Source organism: Panulirus ornatus, chromosome 3, assembly GCF_036320965.1.
Source record: "Panulirus ornatus isolate Po-2019 chromosome 3, ASM3632096v1, whole genome shotgun sequence".
Classification (NCBI taxonomy): domain Eukaryota; kingdom Metazoa; phylum Arthropoda; class Malacostraca; order Decapoda; family Palinuridae; genus Panulirus; species Panulirus ornatus.
In genome coordinates this window covers 550,739-570,418 of record NC_092226.1, presented here as the reverse complement: position 1 = coordinate 570,418, position 19,680 = coordinate 550,739, and positions in this window count along the sequence as shown.

Here is a 19,680-nt window from a genome sequence, read left to right as displayed (position 1 = left end):
TTCTAAGTATTTCTCACATACATTCTTCAAAGCAAACACCTGATCCACACATCCTCTACCACTTCTGAAACCACACTGCTCTTCCCCAATCTGATGCTCTGTACATGCCTTCACCCTCTCAATCAATACCCTCCCATATAATTTACCAGGAATACTCAACAAACTTATACCTCTGTAATTTGAGCACTCACTCTTATCCCCTTTGCCTTTGTACAATGGCACTATGCACGCATTCCGCCAATCCTCAGGCACCTCACCATGAGTCATACATACATTAAATAACCTTACCAACCAGTCAACAATACAGTCACCCCCTTTTTAATAAATTCCACTGCAATACCATCCAAACCTGCTGCCTTGCCGGCTTTCATCTTCCGCAAAGCTTTCACTACCTCTTCTCTGTTTACCAAATCATTTTCCCTAACCCTCTCACTTTGCACACCACCTCGACCAAAACACCCTATATCTGCCACTCTATCATCAAACACATTCAACAAACCTTCAAAATACTCACTCCATCTCCTTCTCACATCACCACTACTTGTTATCACCTCCCCATTTGCGCCCTTCACTGAAGTTCCCATTTGCTCCCTTGTCTTACGCACTTTATTTACCTCCTTCCAGAACATCTTTTTATTCTCTCTAAAATTTAATGATACTCTCTCACCCCAACTCTCATTTGCCCTCTTTTTCACCTCTTGCACCTTTCTCTTGACCTCCTGTCTCATTCTTTTATACATCTCCCACTCAATTGCATTTTTTCCCTGCAAAAATCGTCCAAATGCCTCTTTCTTCTCTTTCACTAATACTCTTACTTCTTCATCCCACCACTCACTACCCTTTCTAATCAACCCACCTCCCACTCTTCTCATGCCACAAGCATCTTTTGCGCAATCCATCACTGATTCCCTAAATACATCCCATTCCTCCCCCATTCCCCTTGCTTCCATTGTTCTCACCTTTTTCCATTCTGTACTCAGTCTCTCCTGGTACTTCCTCACACAGGTCTCCTTCTCAAGCTCACTTACTCTCACCACCCTCTTCACCCCAACATTCACTCTTCTTTTCTGAAAACCCATACAAATCTTCACCTTAGCCTCCACAAGATAATGATCAGACATCCCTCCAGTTGCACCTCTCAGCACATTAACATCCAAAAGTCTCTCTTTCGCACGCCTGTCAATTAACACGTAATCCAATAACGCTCTCTGGCCATCTCTCCTACTTACATACGTATACTTATGTATATCTCGCTTTTTAAACCAGGTATTCCCAATCATCAGTCCTTTTTCAGCACATAAATCTACAAGCTCTTCACCATTTCCATTTACAACACTGAACACCCCATGTATACCAATTATTCCCTCAACTGCCACATTACTCACCTTTGCATTCAAATCACCCATCACTATAACCCGGTCTCGTGCATCAAAACCACTAACACACTCATTCAGCTGATCCCAAAACACTTGCCTCTCTTGATCTTTCTTCTCATGCCCAGGTGCATGTGCACCAATAATCACCCACCTCTCTCCATCAACTTTCAGTTTTACCCATATTAATCGAGAATTTACTTTCTTACACTCTATCACATACTCCCACAACTCCTGTTTCAGGAGTATTGCTACTCCTTCCCTTGCTCTTGTCCTCTCACTAACCCCTGACTTTACTCCCCAGACATTCCCAAACCACTCTTCCCCTTTACCCTTGAGCTTCGTTTCACTCAGAGCTAAAACATCCAGGTTCCTTTCCTCAAAACATACTACCTATCTCTACATATCTACATATTCCTCAAACATATCTACCTATCATCTTTTTTCACATCTTGGTTACATCCACACACATTTAGGCACCCCACTCTGAGCCTTCGAGGAGGATGAGCACTCCCCGCGTGACTCCTTCTTCTGTTTCCCATTTTAGAAAGTTAATACAAGGAGGGGAGGATTTCTGGCCCCCCGATCCCGTCCCCTCTAGTCGCTTTCTACGACACGCGAGGAATACGTGGGAAGTATTCTTTCACCCCTATCCCCAGGGATAATATACATATATATATACATATACACATGCACATACATACGCACATATACACACACACACACACATACATATATATACATATGAAAAATGTAAGAAACAATTTAGAAAACTGAAACTTCTAGCTTGAAATGAATGAAAAAAATGAATGTCACATAATGGTTCAACCTCTGGCTATGGAAAAAAGGAAATATATATATATATATATATATATATATATATATATATATATATATATATATATATATATATATATATATATATATATATATATATATATATATATATATATATATATATATATATATATATATATATATATATATATATATACATATATATATATCAACCTTCCACAGAGCATCTCTATCAACTCTATCATATGCCTTCTCCAGATCCATAAATGCTACATACAAATCCATTTGCTTTTCTAAGTATTTCTCACATACATTCTTCAAAGCAAACACCTGATCCACACATCCTCTACCACTTCTGAAACCACACTGCTCTTCCCCAATCTGATGCTCTGTACATGCCTTCACCCTCTCAATCAATACCCTCCCATATAATTTACCAGGAATACTCAACAAACTTATACCTCTGTAATTTGAGCACTCACTCTTATCCCCTTTGCCTTTGTACAATGGCACTATGCACGCATTCCGCCAATCCTCAGGCACCTCACCATGAGTCATACATACATAGAGTTGATAGAGATGCTCTGTGGAAGGTATTAAGAATATATGGTGTGGGAGGAAAGTTGTTAGAAGCAGTGAAAAGTTTTTATCGAGGATGTAAGGCATGTGTACGTGTAGGAAGAGAGGAAAGTGATTGGTTCTCAGTGAATGTAGGTTTGCGGCAGGGGTGTGTGATGTCTCCATGGTTGTTTAATTTGTCTATGGATGGGGTTGTTAGGGAGGTAAATGCAAGAGTTTTGGAAAGAGGGGCAAGTATGAAGTCTGTTGGGGATGAGAGAGCTTGGGAAGTGAGTCAGTTGTTGTTCGCTGATGATACAGCGCTGGTGGCTGATTCATGTGAGAAACTGCAGAAGCTGGTGACTGAGTTTGGAAAAGTGTGTGGAAGAAGAAAGTTAAGAGTAAATGTGAATAAGAGCAAGGTTGTTAGGTACAGTAGGGTTGAGGGTCAAGTCAATTGGGAGGTGAGTTTGAATGGAGAAAAACTGGAGGAAGTGAAGTGTTTTAGATATCTGGGAGTGGATCTGGCAGCGGATGGAACCATGGAAGCGGAAGTGGATCATAGGGTGGGGGAGGGGGCGAAAATCCTGGGGGCCTTGAAGAATGTGTGGAAGTCGAGAACATTGTCTCGGAAAGCAAAATTGGGTATGTTTGAAGGAATAGTGGTTCCAACAATGTTGTATGGTTGCGAGGCGTGGGCTATGGACAGAGTTGTGCGCAGGAGGATGGATGTGCTGGAAATGAGATGTTTGAGGACAATGTGTGGTGTGAGGTGGTTTGATCGAGTGAGTAACGTAAGGGTAAGAGAGATGTGTGGAAATAAAAAAAAGCGTGGTTGAGAGAGCTGAAGAGGGTGTTTTGAAGTGGTTTAGGCACATGGAGAGGATGATTGAGGAAAGATTGACCAAGAGGATATATGTGTCGGAGGTGGAGGGAACAAGGAGAAGAGGGAGACCAAATTGGAGGTGGAAAGATGGAGTGAAAAAGATTTTGTGTGATCGGGGCCTGAACATGCAGGATGGTGAAAGGAGGGCAAGAAATAGAGTGAATTGGAGCGATGTGGTATACCGGGGTTGACGTGCTGTCAGTGGATTGAAGCAGGGCATGTGAAGCGTCTGGGGTAAACCATGGAAAGCTGTGTAGGTATGTATATTTGCGTGTGTGGACGTATGTATATACATGTGTATGAGGGGGGGGGCATTTCTTTCGTCTGTTTCCTTGCGCTACCTCGCAAACGCGGGAGACAGCGACAAAGCAAAAAAAAAAAAAAAATCCTCCCCTCCTTGTATTAACTTTCTAAAATGGGAAACAGAAGAAGGAGTCACGCGGGGAATGCTCATCCTCCTCGAAGGCTCAGAGTGGGGTGCCTAAATGTGTGTGGATGTAACCAAGATGTGAAAAAAAGGAGAGATAGGTAGTATGTTTGAGGAAAGGAACCTGGATGTTTTGGCTCTGAGTGAAACGAAGCTCAAGGGTAAAGGGGAACAGTGGTTTGGCAATGTCTGGGGAGTAAAGTCAGGGGTTAGTGAGAGGACAAGAGCAAGGGAAGGAGTAGCAATACTCCTGAAACAGGAGTTGTGGGAGTATGTGATAGAGTGTAAGAAAGTAAATTCTCGATTAATATGGGTAAAACTGAAAGTTGATGGAGAGAGGTGGGTGATTATTGGTGCATATGCACCTGGGCATGAGAAGAAAGATCAAGAGAGACAAGTGTTTTGGGAGCAGCTGAATGAGTGTGTTAGTGGTTTTGATGCACGAGACCGGGTTATAGTGATGGGTGATTTGAATGCAAAGGTGAGTAATGTGGCAGTTGAGGGAATAATTGGTATACATGGGGTGTTCAGTGTTGTAAATGGAAATGGTGAAGAGCTTGTAGATTTATGTGCTGAAAAAGGACTGATGATTGGGAATACCTGGTTTAAAAAGCGAGATATACATAAGTATACGTATGTAAGTAGGAGAGATGGCCAGAGAGCGTTATTGGATTACGTGTTAATTGACAGGCGTGCGAAAGAGAGACTTTTGGATGTTAATGTGCTGAGAGGTGCAACTGGAGGGATGTCTGATCATTATCTTGTGGAGGCTAAGGTGAAGATTTGTATGGGTTTTCAGAAAAGAAGAGTGAATGTTAGGGTGAAGAGGGTGGTGAGAGTAAGTGAGCTTGAGAAGGAGACTTGTGTGAGGAAGTACCAGGAGAGACTGAGTACAGAATGGAAAAAGGTGAGAACAATGGAAGCAAGGGGAGTGGGGGAGGAATGGGATGTATTTAGGGAATCAGTGATGGATTGCGCAAAAGATGCTTGTGGCATGAGAAGAGTGGGAGGTGGGTTGATTAGAAAGGGTAGTGAGTGGTGGGATGAAGAAGTAAGAGTATTAGTGAAAGAGAAGAAAGAGGCATTTGGACGATTTTTGCAGGAAAAAAATGCAATTGAGTGGGAGATGTATAAAAGAAAGAGACAGGAGGTCAAGAGAAAGGTGCAAGAGGTGAAAAAGAGGGCAAATGAGAGTTGGGGTGAGAGAGTATCATTAAAATTTAGGGAGAATAAAAAGATGATCTGGAAGGAGGTAAATAAAGTGCGTAAGACAAGGGAGCAAATGGGAACTTCAGTGAAGGGCGCAAATGGGGAGGTGATAACAAGTAGTGGTGATGTGAGAAGGAGATGGAGTGAGTATTTTGAAGGTTTCCTGAATGTGTTTGATGATAGAGTGGCAGATATAGGGTGTTTTGGTCGAGGTGGTGTGCAAAGTGAGAGGGTTAGGGAAAATGATTTGGTAAACAGAGAAGAGGTAGTGAAAGCTTTGTGGAAGATGAAAGCCGGCAAGGCAGCAGGTTTGGATGGTATTGCAGTGGAATTTATTAAAAAAGGGGGTGACTGTATTGTTGACTGGTTGGTAAGGTTATTTAATGTATGTATGACTCATGGTGAGGTGCCTGAGGATTGGCGGAATGCGTGCATAGTGCCATTGTACAAAGGCCAAGGGGATAAGAGTGAGTGCTCAAATTACAGAGGTATAAGTTTGTTGAGTATTCCTGGTAAATTATATGGGAGGGTATTGATTGAGAGGGTGAAGGCATGTACAGAGCATCAGATTGGGGAAGAGCAGTGTGGTTTCAGAAGTGGTAGAGGATGTGTGGATCAGGTGTTTGCTTTGAAGAATGTATGTGAGAAATACTTAGAAAAGCAAATGGATTTGTATGTAGCATTTATGGATCTGGAGAAGGCATATGATAGAGTTGATAGAGATGCTCTGTGGAAGGTATTAAGAATATATGGTGTGGGAGGAAAGTTGTTAGAAGCAGTGAAAAGTTTTCATCGAGGATGTAAGGCATGTGTACGTGTAGGAAGAGAGGAAAGTGATTGGTTCTCAGATGTAGGTTTGCGGCAGGGGTGTGTGATGTCTCCATGGTTGTTTAATTTGTTTATGGATGGGGTTGTTAGGGAGGTAAATGCAAGAGTTTTGGAAAGAGGGGCAAGTATGAAGTCTGTTGGGGATGAGAGAGCTTGGGAAGTGAGTCAGTTGTTGTTCGCTGATGATACAGCGCTGGTGGCTGATTCATGTGAGAAACTGCAGAAGCTGGTGACTGAGTTTGGTAAAGTGTGTGGAAGAAGAAAGTTAAGAGTAAATGTGAATAAGAGCAAGGTTATTAGGTACAGTAGGGTTGAGGGTCAAGTCAATTGGGAGGTGAGTTTGAATGGAGAAAAACTGGAGGAAGTGAAGTGTTTTAGATATCTGGGAGTGGATCTGGCAGCGGATGGAACCATGGAAGCGGAAGTGGATCATAGGGTGGGGGAGGGGGCGAAAATTCTGGGGGCCTTGAAGAATGTGTGGAAGTCGAGAACATTATCTCGGAAAGCAAAAATGGGTATGTTTGAAGGAATAGTGGTTCCAACAATGTTGTATGGTTGCGAGGCGTGGGCTATGGATAGAGTTGTGCGCAGGAGGATGGATGTGCTGGAAATGAGATGTTTGAGGACAATGTGTGGTGTGAGGTGGTTTGATCGAGTGAATAACGTAAGGGTAAGAGAGATGTGTGGAAATAAAAAGAGCGTGGTTGAGAGAGCAGAAGAGGGTGTTTTGAAGTGGTTTGGGCACATGGAGAGGATGAGTGAGGAAAGATTGACCAAGAGGATATATGTGTCGGAGGTGGAGGGAACAAGGAGAAGAGGGAGACCAAATTGGAGGTGGAAAGATGGAGTGAAAAAGATTTTGTGTGATCGGGGCCTGAACATGCAGGAGGGTGAAAGGAGGGCAAGGAATAGAGTGAATTGGAGCGATGTGGTATACCGGGGTTGACGTGCTGTCAGTGGATTGAATCAAGGCATGTGAAGCGTCTGGGGTAAACCATGGAAAGCTGTGTAGGTATGTATATTTGCGTGTGTGGACGTGTGTATGTACATGTGTATGGGGGGGGGGGGGGTTGGGCCATTTCTTTCGTCTGTTTCCTTGCGCTACCTCGCAAACGCGGGAGACAGCGACAAAGTATAAAAAAAAAAAATATATATATATATATATATATATATATATATATATATATTTTTTTTTTTTTTTTTTTTATACTTTGTCGCTGTCTCCCGCGTTTGCGAGGTAGCGCAAGGAAACAGACGAAAGAAATGGCCCAACCCCCCCCCCCATACATACATATATATATATATATATATATATATATATATATATATATATATATATATATACATACACAAAGTTCATAACTGCCCTAGGACCCCTTTTCTAGGAGATACTGTAGCTCCAAGGAATGTGCTAAAACCAGCATTAGGGAAATGATGGACTCAGAATTAGTTCTCCAAGAAGATCTTCAAGAGACTATGAGATGGTTTTGCTGAAGTTGACTTTTAACTCATGGTGTAACCACAGGCAAACAGAGTCCAATAACACCTATATCCTTACTTATTTCCTGCTCAAGTCCCTTCTATCTTTATGGTGCTCCCATAACACTCAAAAAGCCAGCCTTATCCAACTGGCAGGACCATTGATCATATAGCATAATGATATTGTCTATGTCAATATGGGAAGATTGAAGGGCAACTGTGCAATACTCGTTTGCTGTCTTCCTCTTCCACCATTTTGTATCTGCGTCTTAGGGCTTGCACCCATACAGCACCATCAGGAGTACCATACCACTAAATGTAAAACATCTGCCTTCAGTGACAGTGACCTCTCTACACACTTCTCAAAGCACCCGACCTTTGTGCCCTCACCCATCCTATGGTTCACTTCAGTTCCTATAATTCCATCCATTGCCATGTCAATTCTTCAGACAATTATAGACTAAAACCAATGTCTCATCCTCCTGCTAAACCCCAAGACTTTACTGTTATTCACATTAACTTTCAACCCCTCCTTTCACACACTCTCCTAGACTCAAACTCCTGCCTCTGCAGTCTCCCAATGAAAAAGCTGTACCAAATACACAAAGGAAATTATTCACTACTGTTGGCCCCTCCTAACCCACCTAATCACACTGTAGGCCCACTACTATCCTTTAGATCCCTTACATATACCTCCCACACCACCCCATCTAATATAAAATCTAAGTCATGAGGAAATCACCCTTAATTGACACCGATGCACTTCCACTAGTAACCACTCATCATCCTCTCTTCCTTCTCACACATATACCTTTCTTTCCTGATAAAATCTCACTGCATCTAGTAGCTTTCCCACCACACCAAGTATTTATAGCATCTTCTACTTTCTATCTATATCTCTAAATGGATTTTCCCTTCTGGAACTCCCTCAAGGAGATGGCTATGGCAACAGAGTCTCCATAACTAGTGAAATCTATATATATATATATCTTTTTCTTTCGTACTATTCGCCATTTCCCGCATTAGCGAGGTAGCGTTATCAACAGAGGACTGGGCCTTAGAGGGAATATCCTCACCTGGCCCCCTTCTCTGTTCCTTCGTTTGGAAAATTAAAAAAAAAACGAGAGGGGAGGATTTCCAGCCACCCGCTCCCTTCCCTTTTAGTCGCCTTCTACGACACGCAGGTAATACGTGGGAAGTATTCTTTCTCCCCTATCCCCAGGGATAATATATATATATATGTATATATATATATTTTTTTTTTCCTTTCTCGCTGTCTCCCGCGTTTGCGAGGTAGCGCAAATAAATATATATATATATATATATATATATATATATATATATATATATATATATATATATATATATATATATTTATCTATTTATTTATTTTATTATACTTTGTCGCTGTCTCCCGCGTTTGCGAGGTACCGCAAGGAAACAGACGAAAGAAATGGCCCCCCCCCCCCCATACACATGTATATACATACGTCCACACTCGCAAAAATACATACCTACACAGCTTTCCATGGTTTACCCCAGACGCTTCACATGCCTTGATTCAATCCACTGACAGCACGTCAACCCCGGTATACCACATCGCTCCAATTCACTCTATTCCTTGCCCTCCTTTCACCCTCCTGCATGTTCAGGCCCCGATCACACAAAATCTTTTTCACTCCATCTTTCCACCTCCAATTTGGTCTCCCTCTTCTCCTCGTTCCCTCCACCTCCGACACATATATCCTCTTGGTCAATCTTTCCTCACTCATTCTCTCCATGTGCCCAAACCACTTCAAAACACCCTCTTCTGCTCTCTCAACCACGCTCTTTTTATTTCCACACATCTCTCTTACCCTTACGTTACTCACTCGATATATATATATATTTTTTTTTTTTTTTTGCTTTCTCGCTGTCTCCCGCGTTTGCGAGGTAGCGCAAGGAAACAGACGAAAGAAATGGCCCAACCCACCCCCATACACATGTATATACATACACGTCCACACACGCAAAAATACATACCTACACAGCTTTCCATGGTTTACCCCAGACGCTTCACATGCCCTGCGTCAATCCTCCTGCGCACAACCCCGGTATACCACATCGATCCAATTCACTCTATTCCTTGCCCTCCTTTCACCATCCTGCATGTTCAGGCCCCGATCACACAAAATCTTTTTCACTCCATCTTTCCACCTCCAATTTGGTCTCCCACTTCTCCTCGTTCCCTCCACCTCCGACACATATATCCTCTTGGTCAATCTTTCCTCACTCATTCTCTCCATGTGCCCAAACCATTTTAAAACACCCTCTTCTGCTCACTCAACCACGCTCTTTTTATTTCCACACATCTCTCTTACCCTTACGTTACTTACTCGATCAAACCACCTCACACCACACATTGTCCTCAAACATCTCATTTCCAGCACATCCATCCTCCTGCGCACAACTCTGTCCATAGCCCACGCCTCGCAACCATACAACATTGTTGGAACCACTATTCCTTCAAACATACCCATTTTTGCTTTCCGAGATAATGTTCTCGACTTCCACACATTCTTCAAGGCTCCCAGGGTTTTCGCCCCCTCCCCCACCCTATGATCCACTTACGCTTCCATGGTTCCATCCGCTGCAAGATCCACTCCCAGATATCTAAAACACTTTACTTCCTCCAGTTTTTCTCCATTCAAACTTACCTCCCAATTGACTTGACCCTCAACCTTACTGTACCTAATAACCTTGCTCTTATTCACATTTACTCTTAACTTTCTTCTTTCACACACTTTACCAAACTCAGTCACCAGCTTCTGCAGTTTCTCACATGAATCAGCCACCAGCGCTGTATCATTACCGAACAACAACCGACTCACTTCCCAAGCTCTCTCATCCACAGCAGACTTCATACTTGCCCCTCTTTCCAAAACTCTTGCATTCACCGCCCTAACAACCCCATCCATAAACAAATTAAACAACCATGGAGACATCACACACCCCTGCCGCAAACGTACATTCACTGAGAACCAATCACTTTCCTCTCTTCCTACACGTTCACATGCCTTACATCCTCGATAAAAACTTTTCACTGCTTTTAACAACTTGCCTCCCACACCATATATTCTTAATACCTTCCACAGAGCATCTCTATCAACTCTATCATATGCCCTCTCCAGATTCATAAATGCTACATACAAATCCACTTGCTTTTCTAAGTATTTATCACACATATATATATATATATATATATATATATATATATATATATATATATATATATATATATATATATATATATATATATATATATATATATATATATATATATATATATATATATATATATATATATATATATATATATATATATATATATATATATATATATATATATATATATATATATATATATATATATATATATATATATATATATACATATATATATATATATATATATATATATATATATATATATATATATATATATATATATATATATATATATATATTATTTATTTATCTATTTTGCTTTGTCGCTGTCTCCCGCGTTTGCGAGGTAGCGCAAGGAAACAGACGAAAGAAATGGCCCAACCCACCCCCATACACATGTATATACATACACGTCAACACACGCAAATATACATACCTATACATCTCAATGTACACATATATATACACACAGAGACATATACATATATACACATGTACATAATTCATACTGTCAGCCCTTATTTATTCCCATCGCCACCTCGCCACATATGGAATAACATCCCCCTCCCCCCTCATGTGTGCGAGGCAGCGCTATGAAAATGCAACAAAGGCCCCATTCGTTCACACTCAGTCTCTAGCTGTCATGTAATAATGCACCGAAACCACAGCTCCCTTTCCACATCCAGGCCTCACAGAACTTTCCATGGTTTACCCCAGACGCTTCACATGCCATGATTCAATCCATTGACAGCACGTCGACCCCGGTATGCCACATCGATCCAATTCACTCTATTCATTGCACGCCTTTCACCCTCCTGCATGTTCAGGCCCCGATCACTCAAAATCTTTTTCACTCCATCTTTCCACCTCCAATTTGGTCTCCCACTTCTCCTCGTTCCCTCCACCTCCGACACATATATCCTCTTGGTCAATCTTTCCTCACTCATTCTCTCCATGTGCCCAAACCAATTCGAAACACCCTATTCTGCTCTCTCAACCACGCTCTTTTTATTTCCACACATCTCTCTTACCCTTACATTACTTACTCGATCAAACCACATCACACCATATATTGTCCTCAAACATCTCATTTCCAGCACATCCACCCTCCTCCGCACAACTCTATCCATAGCCCACGCCTCGCAACCGTACAACATTGTTGGAACCACTATTCCTTCAAACATACCCATTTTTGCTTTCCGAGATAATGTTCTCGACTTCCAAACATTCTTCGAGGCTCCCAGGACTTTCGCCCCCTCCCCCACCCTATGATTCACTTCCGCTTCCATGGTTCCATTCGCTGCCAGATCCACTCCCAGATATCTAAAACACTTTACTTCCTCCAGTTTTTCTCCATTCAAACTTACCTCCCATTTGGTTTGACCCTCAACCTTACTGTACCTAATAACCTTGCTCTTATTCACATTTACTCTTAACTTTCTTCTTTCACACACTTTACCAAACTCAGTCACCAGCTTCTGCAGTTTCTCACATGAATCAGCCACCAGCGCTGTATCATTACCGAACAACAACCGACTCACTTCCCAAGCTCTCTCATCCACAGCAGACTTCATACTTGCCCCTCTTTCCAAAACTCTTGCATTCACCGCCCTAACAACCCCATCCATAAACAAATTAAACAACCATGGAGACATCACACACCCCTGCCGCAAACGTACATTCACTGAGAACCAATCACTTTCCTCTCTTCCTACACGTTCACATGCCTTACATCCTCGATAAAAACTTTTCACTGCTTTTAACAACTTGCCTCCCACACCATATATTCTTAATACCTTCCACAGAGCATCTCTATCAACTCTATCATATGCCCTCTCCAGATTCATAAATGCTACATACAAATCCATTTGCTTTTCTAAGTATTTATCACACACATATATATATATATATATATATATATTTTTTTTTTTTTTTTTTTTTTTTTTTATACTTTGTCGCTGTCTCCCGCGTTTGCGAGGTAGCGCAAGGAAACAGACGAAAGAAATGGCCCAACCCCCCCCCCCCCCATACACATGTACATACACACGTCCACACACGCAAATATACATACCTACACAGCTTTCCATGGTTTACCCCAGACGCTTCACATGCCTTGCTTCAATCCACTGACAGCACGTCAACCCCTGTATACCACATGACTCCAATTCACTCTATTTCTTGCCCTCCTTTCACCCTCCTGCATGTTCAGGCCCCGATCACACAAAATCTTTTTCACTCCATCTTTCCACCTCCAATTTGGTCTCCCTCTTCTCCTCGTTCCCTCCACCTCCGACACATATATCCTCTTGGTCAATCTCTCCTCACTCATTCTCTCCATGTGCCCAAACCATTTCAAAACACCCTCTTCTGCTCTCTCGACCACGCTCTTTTTATTTCCACACATCTCTCTTACCCTTACGTTACTTACTCGATCAAACCACCTCACACCACACATTGTCCTCAAACATCTCATTTCCAGCACATCCATCCTCCTGCGCACATCTCTATCCATAGCCCACGCCTCGCAACCATACAGCATTGTTGGAACCACTATTCCCTCAAACATACCCATTTTTGCTTTCCGAGATAATGTTCTCGACTTCCACACATTTTTCAAGGCTCCCAAAATTTTCGCCCCCTCCCCCACCCTATGATCCACTTCCGCTTCCATGGTTCCATCCGCTGACAGATCCACTCCCAGATATCTAAAACACTTCACTTCCTCCAGTTTTTCTCCATTCAAACTCACCTCCCAATTGACTTGACCCTCACCCCTACTGTACCTAATAACCTTGCTCTTATTCACATTTACTCTCAACTTTCTTCTTCCACACACTTTACCAAACTCAGTCACCAGCTTCTGCAGTTTCTCACATGAATCAGCCACCAGCGCTGTATCATCAGCGAACAACAATTGACTCACTTCCCAATCTCTCTCATCCCCAACAGACTTCATACTTGCCCCTCTTTCCAGGACTCTTGCATTTACCTCCTTTACAACCCCATCCATAAACAAATTAAACAACCATGGAGACATCACACACCCCTGCCGCAAACCTACATTCACTGAGAACCAATCACTTTCCTCTCTTCCTACACGTACACATGCCTTACATCCTCGATAAAAACTTTTCACTGCTTCTAACAACTTGCCTCCCACACCATATATTCTTAATACCTTCCACAGAGCATCTCTATCAACTCTATCATATGCCTTCTCCAGATCCATAAATGCTACATACAAATCCATTTGCTTTTCTAAGTATTTCTCACATACATTCTTCAAAGCAAACACCTGATCCACACATCCTCTACCACTTCTGAAACCGCACTGCTCTTCCCCAATCTGACTCACTTCCCAAGCTCTCTCATCCCCAACAGACTTCATACTTGCCCCTCTTTCCAGGACTCTTGCATTCACCTCCCTTACAACCCCATCCATAAACAAATTAAACAACCATGGAGACATCACACACCCCTGCCGCAAACCTACATTCACTGAGAACCAATCACTTTCCTCTCTTCCTACACATACACATGCCTTACATCCTCGATAAAAACTTTTCACTGCTTCTAACAACTTGCCTCCCACACCATATATTCTTAATACCTTCCACAGAGCATCTCTATCAACTCTATCATATGCCTTCTCCAGATCCATAAATGCTACATACAAATCCATTTGCTTTTCTAAGTATTTCTCACATATATATATATATATGTATATATATATATATATATATATATATATATATATATATATATATATATATATATATATATATATATATATATATATATATATATATATATATATATATGTATATATATATATATATATATATATATATATATGTATATATATATATATATATATATATATATATATATATATATATATATATATATATATATATATATATATATATATATATATGTATATATATATATATATATATATATATATATATATATATATATATATATATATATATATATATATATATATATATATATATATATATATATATATATACATATATATATATATATGTGAGAAATACTTAGAAAAGCAAATGGATTTGTATGTAGCATTTATGGATCTGGAGAAGGCATATGATAGAGTTGATAGAGATGCTCTGTGGAAGGTATTAAGAATATATGGTGTGGGAGGCAAGTTGTTAGAAGCAGTGAAAAGTTTTTATCGAGGATGTAAGGCATGTGTACGTGTAGGAAGAGAGGAAAGTGATTGGTTCTCAGTGAATGTAGGTTTGCGGCAGGGGTGTGTGATGTCTCCATGGTTGTTTAATTTGTTTATGGATGGGGTTGTAAGGGAGGTGAATGCAAGAGTCCTGGAAAGAGGGGCAAGTATGAAGTCTGTTGGGGATGAGAGAGCTTGGGAAGTGAGTCAGTTGTTGTTCGCTGATGATACAGCGCTGGTGGCTGATTCATGTGAGAAACTGCAGAAGCTGGTGACTGAGTTTGGTAAAGTGTGTGGAAGAAGAAAGTTGAGAGTAAATGTGAATAAGAGCAAGGTTATTAGGTACAGTAGGGGTGAGGGTCAAGTCAATTGGGAGGTGAGTTTGAATGGAGAAAAACTGGAGGAAGTGAAGTGTTTTAGATATCTGGGAGTGGATCTGTCAGCGGATGGAACCATGGAAGCGGAAGTGGATCATAGGGTGGGGGAGGGGGCGAAAATTTTGGGAGCCTTGAAAAATGTGTGGAAGTCGAGAACATTATCTCGGAAAGCGAAAATGGGTATGTTTGAGGGAATAGTGGTTCCAACAATGTTGTATGGTTGCGAGGCGTGGGCTATGGATAGAGATGTGCGCAGGAGGATGGATGTGCTGGAAATGAGATGTTTGAGGACAATGTGTGGTGTGAGGTGGTTTGATCGAGTAAGTAACGTAAGGGTAAGAGAGATGTGTGGAAATAAAAAGAGCGTGGTTGAGAGAGCAGAAGAGGGTGTTTTGAAATGGTTTGGGCACATGGAGAGAATGAGTGAGGAGAGATTGACCAAGAGGATATATGTGTCGGAGGTGGAGGGAACGAGGAGAAGAGGGAGACCAAATTGGAGGTGGAAAGATGGAGTGAAAAAGATTTTGTGTGATCGGGGCCTGAACATGCAGGAGGGTGAAAGGAGGGCAAGGAATAGAGTGAATTGGAGTCATGTGGTATACAGGGGTTGACGTGCTGTCAGTGGATTGAATCAAGGCATGTGAAGCGTCTGGGGTAAACCATGGAAAGCTGTGTAGGTATGTATATTTGCGTGTGTGGACGTGTGTATGTACATGTGTATGGGGGGGGGGGGTTGGGCCATTTCTTTCGTCTGTTTCCTTGCGCTACCTCGCAAACGCGGGAGACAGCGACAAAGTATAAAAAAAAAAAAAAAAAAAAAAAAAAAAAAAAAAAAATATATATATATATATATATATATATATATATATATATATATATATATATATATATATATATATATATATATATATTATTTATTTATCTATTTTGCTTTGTCGCTGTCTCCCGCGTTTGCGAGGTAGCGCAAGGAAACAGACGAAAGAAATGGCCCAACCCACCCCCATACACATGTATATACATACACGTCAACACACGCAAATATACATACCTATACATCTCAATGTACACATGTATATACACACAGAGACATATACATATATACACATGTACATAATTCATACTGTCAGCCCTTATTTATTCCCATCGCCACCTCGCCACATATGGAATAACATCCCCCTCCCCCCTCATGTGTGCGAGGCAGCGCTATGAAAATGCAACAAAGGCCCCATTCGTTCACACTCAGTCTCTAGCTGTCATGTAATAATGCACCGAAACCACAGCTCCCTTTCCACATCCAGGCCTCACAGAACTTTCCATGGTTTACCCCAGACGCTTCACATGCCATGATTCAATCCATTGACAGCACGTCGACCCCGGTATGCCACATCGATCCAATTCACTCTATTCATTGCACGCCTTTCACCCTCCTGCATGTTCAGGCCCCGATCACTCAAAATCTTTTTCACTCCATCTTTCCACCTCCAATTTGGTCTCCCACTTCTCCTCGTTCCCTCCACCTCCGACACATACATCCTCTTGGTCAATCTTTCCTCACTCATTCTCTCCATGTGCCCAAACCAATTCGAAACACCCTATTCTGCTCTCTCAACCACGCTCTTTTTATTTCCACACATCTCTCTTACCCTTACATTACTTACTCGATCAAACCACATCACACCATATATTGTCCTCAAACATCTCATTTCCAGCACATCCACCCTCCTCCGCACAACTCTATCCATAGCCCACGCCTCGCAACCGTACAACATTGTTGGAACCACTATTCCTTCAAACATACCCATTTTTGCTTTCCGAGATAATGTTCTCGACTTCCAAACATTCTTCGAGGCTCCCAGGACTTTCGCCCCCTCCCCCACCCTATGATTCACTTCCGCTTCCATGGTTCCATTCGCTGCCAGATCCACTCCCAGATATCTAAAACACTTTACTTCCTCCAGTTTTTCTCCATTCAAACTTACCTCCCATTTGGTTTGACCCTCAACCTTACTGTACCTAATAACCTTGCTCTTATTCACATTTACTCTTAACTTTATTCTTTCACACACTTTACCAAACTCAGTCACCAGCTTCTGCAGTTTCTCACATGAATCAGCCACCAGCGCTGTATCATCAGCGAACGACAACTGACTCACTTCCCAAGCTCTCTCATCCACAAAAGACTTCATACTTGCCCCTCTTTCCAAAACTCTTGCATTCACCTCCCTAACAACCCCATCCATAAACAAATTAAACAACCATGGAGACATCACACACCCCTGCCGCAAACCTACATTCACTGAGAACCAATCACTTTCCTCTCTTCCTACACGTACACATGCCTTACATCCTCGATAAAAACTTTTCACTGCTTCTAACAACTTGCCTCCCACACCATATACTCTTAGTATCTTCCACAGAGCATCTCTATCAACTCTATCATATGCCTTCTCCAGATCCATAAATGCTACATACAAATCCATTTGCTTTTCTTCTCTATCAACTCTATCATATGCCTTCTCCAGATCCATAAATGCTACATACAAATCCATTTGCTTTTCTATGTATTTCTCACATACATTCTTCAAAGCAAACACCTGATCCACACATCCTCTACCACTTCTGAAACCACACTGCTCTTCCCCAATCTCATGCTCTGTACATGCCTTCACCCTCTCAACCAATACCCTCTCATATAATTTACCAGGAATACTCAACAAACTTATACCTCTGTAATTTGAGCACTCAGTCTTATCCCCTTTGCCTTTGTACAATGGCACTATGCAAGCATTCCGCCAATCCTGAGGCACCTCACCATGAATCATACATACATTAAATAACCTTACCAACCAGTCAACAATACAGTCACCCCCTTTTTTAATAAATTCCACTGCAATACCATCCAAACCTGCTGCCTTGCCGGCTTTCATCTTCCGCAAAGCTTTTACTACCTCTTCTCTGTTTACCAAATCATTTTCCCTAACCCTTTCACTTTGCACACCACCTCGACCAAAACACCCTATATCTGTCACTCTATCAATCAAACACATTCAACAAACCTTCAAAATACTCACTCCATCTCCTTCTCACATCACCACTACTTGTTATCACCTCCCCATTTGCGCCCTTCATTGAAGTTCCCATTTGCTCCCTTGTCTTACGCACTTTATTTACCTTCTTCGAAAACATTTTTTTTATTCTCCCTAAAATTTAATGATACTCTCTCACCCCAACTCTCATTTGCCCTCTTTTTCACCTCTTGCACCTTTCTCTTGACCTCATGTCTCTTCCTTATATACATCTCTCACTCATTTGCATTTTTTCCCTGCAAAAATCGTCCAAATACCTCTCTGTTATCTTTCACTAAACTTACTTCTTCATCCCACCACTCACTACCCTTTCTAATTAACCCACCTCCCACGCTTTTCATGCCACAAGCATCTTTTGCGCAAGCCATCACTGCTTCCCTAAATACATCCCATTCCTCCCCCACTCCCCTTACCTCCTTTGTTCTCACCTTTTTCCATTCTGTACTCAGTCTCTCCTGGTACTTCCTCACACAAGTCTCCTTCCCAAGCTCACTTACTCTCACCACCCTCTTCACCCCAACATTCTCTCTTCTTTTCTGAAAACCCATACAAATCCTCACCTTCGCCTCCACAAGATAATGATCAGACATCCTTCCAGTTGCACCTCTCAGCACATTAACATCCAAAAGTCTCTCTTTCGTGCGCCTGTTAAATTGACACGTAATCCAATAACGCTCTCTGGCCATCTCTCCTACTTACATACGTATACTTATGTATATCTCGCTTTTTACACCAAGTATTCCCAATCACCAGTCCTTTTTCAGCACAGAAATCTACAAGCTCTTCACCATTTCCATTTACAACACTGAACACCCCATGTATACCAATTATTCCCTCAAATGCCACATTACTCACCTTTGCCTTCAAATCACCCATCACTATAACCCGGTCTTGTGCATCAAAACCACTAACACACTCATTCAGCTGCTCCCAAAACACTTGCCTCTCATGATCTTTCTTCTCATGCCCAGGTGCATATGCACCAATAATCACCCATCTCTCTCCATCAACTTTCAGTTTTACCCATATTAATCTAGAGTTTACTTTCTTACATTCTATCACATACTCCCACAACTCCTGTTTCAGGAGTAGTGCTACTCCTTCCCTTGCTCTTGTCCTCTCACTAACCCCTGACTTTACTCCCAAGACATTCCCAAACCACTCTTCTCCTTTACCCTTGAGCTTCGTTTCACTCAGAGCCAAAACATCCAGGTTCCTTTCCTGAAACATACTATATATCTCTCCTTTTTT